General features: G+C 44.0%; 1 long non-coding RNA gene across 1 annotated transcript; it reads right to left on the bottom strand.

Moving 5' to 3' along the window:
• Positions 1-235: 235 nt before the first annotated feature.
• Positions 236-5184, bottom strand: LOC102478429 (uncharacterized). Its single transcript, XR_334877.3, has 3 exons — positions 5011-5184; positions 3732-3934; positions 236-3464 (listed from the first exon to the last, which is right to left on the bottom strand). It is a non-coding gene; the product is annotated as an uncharacterized LOC102478429 (long non-coding RNA).
• Between the last annotated feature and the right edge of the window lie 6 nt (positions 5185-5190).

Here is a 5190-nt window from a genome sequence, read left to right as displayed (position 1 = left end):
AGGTTTGGGGTGGGGATGGTGGTGTGCCAAGAGCCTCCCTGTGAGGAATCTTTCTTTCTCTCTCACTGTCTCACAACAAGAAAATAAACCTGTTCTAAAAAGCTGTTACAAATATATAAAATAGGTGGCCCCTGAGTGTTTAAACTGAACAAATTAAAACACAAATAACAGAACCCAGATACAATTTTATTTTTAGGAAACACTAAAATTCACTGCTTAATGTATGCATTAATAGAGCTTCTTGACAAATCACCTGTTAAATTTTAGCTGACAGCTTGTCATATATTAATTATAAATAATTGTAATATATGACTATCATAATGCATGCACCAAAAAAACCCCCAAAACTCAGGAAAGGTAATTAGAGTATATCCTTTGTTTTCCCTCTTCACTTCTTGCTCACAAGAAAAAAAATGACCCAATGTTTCACTTGGGTTGGGATAGTGCCAATGGTTAATGGAATGCCCCACTCTACTAAAGAATTTAATGGGAATATCCATTTGTCACAGTCACATGCTGTAATCTCCAGTAGCAGAGCCAATGGAAAATAGCATCGTACCATAACGTCCTCTATTCACTGCAGGTGAGGGTGAAATGCAGTAGCCAAACCAGGCAGTCAGGGGAGAGGGTCTACCTTTTCTTGAGAGAAAGATACAAATTTCTTTTCTTAAGGAGGACATTGCTGCCTGACAACAAGAGATGCTGTCATAGAGAAAAAAAAATGTGCATTTCTCTCATGTTGAGAAAAGTGTGTTTGCAAAGCAGGTCTCAAAATCTCCTTGTCTACTGGAAGTACACCTGTTTGCAAAGAGCCTTTCAGTGGTAGTGGAATCAGAAAGACTAAGATTCGACACTCATTTCAATCATTACCTGATTCTGAGTTGGAGCTTTTCAATCTGAAGAGTGTGAATGATGACACCTGAATTGCAGTGTTACTGGTAGAATCCCTAGGACTATCTGGATCAAAAAATTTAGCACGGCCATCACTGTCTTTCTTTCTTCTTCACAGTTGCGGTGGAATTGTAGTGTTATCTGATCACTTTATATGTGTGCATCTTGTGTCCCCAAATGAACTAAGACAATGTTTGGTTTAGGTACTGTCTTACATTTCTTTTATCTTTTGGATGTGTCAGTTCTGTGTTTGGAAAAAGCAAGCTACTGAGAAATGCTATATGAATTAAATTGAAAAAGCTCACTTAAATGTTTTCACATTCATAGAATGAATATTTAAGTTATTTGAAGATTAAAGCCATTAATCATTATCTTATTTCCCCATTTAGCATTGACTTAATAAAGTGTATTAGACACAACCTTGCACCTGTAGGAAAAGGTCTCAGGTATGAGTTTCAGTGCCTTATGAAACTGCTGTCTTTAGAACATGTCACTTGAATCGATGCTGTGTTTCTTCATTCTGGCTGGATTTAATAAAAACTCTTGAAGTTCTCACAAAGGAAGCAACAATTTATTTCTCACTTTGGTTAATAATTTATCATCATTTTAGAAGTAAAAACAGAGTTTGAAGTCAAGCAGATCTAGGTTCAACATTCTAGCTGGTCACTTCCTAGTGACGTCAGCTTGGCCAGACTTCTTATCATTTTTGACCCTGTCTCCTCACTTACACCATGGCTACTACTACTTAAACAGCAAGGTAGTTGTTAACATTGGAGACCAGGCAGTGGCTTTCTGACTTTTTCTTTTAATCACTAGTCACATGATTAAAACATAAGCTTAACAAAATAATACTTTGTAAATGTCATGTATTCTATTTTCTTTTGATTTAAAATGTTCTAGGCCAGTCAGTGGCATAGTGATTTAGATGACTGGATTCTTCATGGCCAAATACATGGTTCAAATCCAGAACCTGGTGGCAAGAAAAACACACGGGTGTGTGTGTATGTGTGCCCCAAATCCCGAAAGGACAAGTGAAGAGGGGGTTGTAACTTGACCATCCCCTCCCCACCCTGTCTCTGGCAAGCGCATGTGGCAAAATTAAACAAAAACGTCTCTGACCCATGGAAGGTCATGATGTACCTTTTGAAAGCCAGTGGATTATAACATACATAGCCTGATGTGTACTGCATAATACAAGTGTAACAATTGGCCACTATTATCATCATTATTATTTCAGTCTTCTTTCAGGATGCTTCATGATAAAGGAGAATAAAATCTTTCAAGTACTTCTAGGAACTAACTCCCTTGGATGGGGTCCAAATCAGACTCGTACTCATCATATGCTGAATTATGCACTAGAGCGGTTGTGCTATAGCAAAGCTCCTGTGTGCTATTCAGCACAGAATGGAAGAGCTGGAAAGGAACTAAAAAAATATCTAGTCCTATTGCTTCATTTTCCTTCATGCAAGTATTTATAGTTTTTAAATATTCTATATTTATTTCTCATTGATAAGTTGGAATAACGACTTCTTTGATCCAGAACTTGAAGGGAATGATGAATATTTGATGAGCTAGGGGACTCTAGGTTGTGGTATTTGGGTTCTTGTCCTGCTTCTGCCACCGAATAGCTGAATGACCTTAAACTCTCAGGGACTCAGTTTCCTTACCTCTTAAAATGAAGTGGGTTCAGTGGGTTCAACAAATGCTTAACCCATCTCTGTTTTTGTATGCATGTGTGTGTGTGTGTTTTAAATCTAATTTAAAATTTCCAAACGATGAACAAACCCAGAGGTTGTCACAGATGCTGCATCAGGCTGATGCTTTGTATCAAATCAGCTCGGACTGTACTAATCTGTGTAGCAAACAGCAGTCTTGCTCTCACCACCTCTTGGATATGCAGGGAATGTTTAGTTATTCTATTTGCTGTACCGCAGCTTCCTCCACAGAATCACCCTAAATAATTCTCCATCACTTCACCCCATTCCTACTTTTTCCTCTGGGATGTTTTGTTCTAGGTTGCAGTGGAGACAGAAACATCTAGGACTTCATGGTGTCAGAAAAGTCAAGATTCGGTCATTTATTTGTACTGGTCTGTTCTGATTTCTGGGTTCCTTTTCCGCCTGCTTATTGCTTGCTTTGTTACCAATCACCACTAAGTTCTCTAGCAAGCAGGTCTAACTTCTTAGCAGTGAGGTACAGTTCTTTGACTAACTCTCAGAAAGCAATCGGGCTTCTCAGCTGGGTTCTTCTTCAATAAGGCTTGCAGGCAGAGGGATGTGTGTCTCACCACAGAAGGAAACAACCGAGGACTATTTCAGCTTTTAGAACTTACTCTTCTTCTCACATCCAACTTTCGATGAGAAAGTGGGATCACCAGTTTATGGGACAACGTGGCACTGAGAAAGTCAAGTCAAAGTTTACATCTTGGGCAGATTTCTGGATGGGTAGTTAGAGCACAGAGGGCAGGTGTCCATCACATCTGCTCAGCTTTGTAGCTCCTTGAGTCATCAAAAAGACAGGCAGCCTGGGAGCTTGCGGAGGAACAGAAATTCTTCCTGTGTTTCACTCTGAGGCTAGCCATGTTTTTTTAAAGAAAGGAAAAGAAAAGAAAGGAACAACAAAGAGTCATGCCAGGATTTCTGCTATCTCAAAATTGCTGGAAAAACTAGACTTCATTCAGCAAGACTCTTAAAAGATGTGAGCACAAGGGACAGAGGATTACTGACCAATCGTTCAGTGCCTTTCAGGAACACAGCATGCAGATGGTGGAAACAAATGGGCTGCTTGTGACAGCAAGCAGGATGCTGGATCTTTAGACTCAAGTAAGGAGGTCTGCTTACCTTTGCTCTTTGCTGGCGTCTGCAGGAGTAAATACTGTGTGTATTGGCCTGATCACGGAACAAACCACCCAGTAGACTGCAGGCCCTGGCTTTACTTTATTTAACCTTTCTGACCAAGTTTCCAATACCCTCCGATGGGCCAGTTGCCAATGGCGGTTTGCAGCTGCTGACTTTTCCCACTTGCTGGAGATTCTACGAGGATCCTGTGAAGGTTAAAAATTGATCTCTTAACTAATAATCCACATGGTGCACCTTATTCCCCTTGGATGTTGTGGAGGAAGAACGCATAGGAGGAAGAACGCACAGCCCAACTGGGTGCATGTCTAGGGAGAGGGTTTTATGGTGGGGTGATGTGAATTTCACATCATAAAGGCGAGTGACATGAAAGCAAAAAAAGAGTTGTTACATTCAGATTTTGCTTCAACACTTCCCTTTCTTTTTTTCTGTCTCCAATGTGGATTCTACAAGCATTCCGGAACGAGGCTGCCAAGGTGAACTGGGGCGGACACAAACTGTCTCATCAACGCACGCGTCTTACATTATTGTCACTGCCTAGACTAGGGCGCGACCAGCATTTTCTCCTCGCGTGCGCTGGGACGCGGAGCAAAGCGCTGCCTGGATGTACATCTTTTAGAAGAGTGAATCTGTTAGAGGGTCTTTTCTGGCCTGGTGAATGGATGCCGGGGAGTGACGTCACCCCTCCCCCTCCTCTGCGAGCCTGTGTGAGTGTGAGTGTGAGTGAGTGAGTGAGTGAGTGAGAGAGAGAGAGTGTGTGTGTGTGTGTGTGTGTGTGTGCGCGCGATTTTGCATCTTTCGCGCAGCTCGCTCTCTTGCTGCCCCGCCTTCGTCCAGCGCTCGGCCCTCTCAGTGGGTCAGTGGTCCAGATTCGGGAATCTGCCGGCGGGCGCGGCGGGCCTGGCTCCGGGCGCACCCGGACGCACCCACACTCTCTCACACACAGGCAACGAGCACACACAATTCCCCAGCGCCGGGGCACCGCGCTTCCGTGGGATCCCCAGCACGTTACGAGGATTTTAGAAATCACCAGACACGGAAACAAAGAGAGAGGCTTTCCAATTACTTTCTGAGCGTTTTCAAATGCCCCTCCAACCACCTCGCCTGCAAGCGTAATCCCAGGTTCACGCTGGGTCCAAGGACGGGGCTGGACCCGCCATCCCACCTCCTGGCCCTCGACTCCGCTCTGGCCCTTCTCCAGGCGTCGCCGCGCCCCCCTCTCCCCGCCTCCCCTTTGCCCCCACGGGCCTCAGTTTCTGGTTACCTCGCGTGTGCTTCACTTTTGGGGGGAAGAAAAGAAGAAGGGGAGGGAGACGCTGAAGGGGGGCAGCCGAGGTGCTATTTGTGGCCAAAGAATCCGCTTTAAAAGAAGCAGCAGCAGGAAGGAGGAAACGGGAGAGGCGGAGAGAGGAGAGGAGACGCGGGCCCGGGCCCCCCAGCCGAG

This window comes from Tupaia chinensis, unplaced genomic scaffold, assembly GCF_000334495.1.
Source record: "Tupaia chinensis unplaced genomic scaffold, TupChi_1.0 Scaffold000298_1, whole genome shotgun sequence".
Taxonomy (NCBI): domain Eukaryota; kingdom Metazoa; phylum Chordata; class Mammalia; order Scandentia; family Tupaiidae; genus Tupaia; species Tupaia belangeri.
This window is presented reverse-complemented; position numbering and strand designations above follow the sequence as displayed.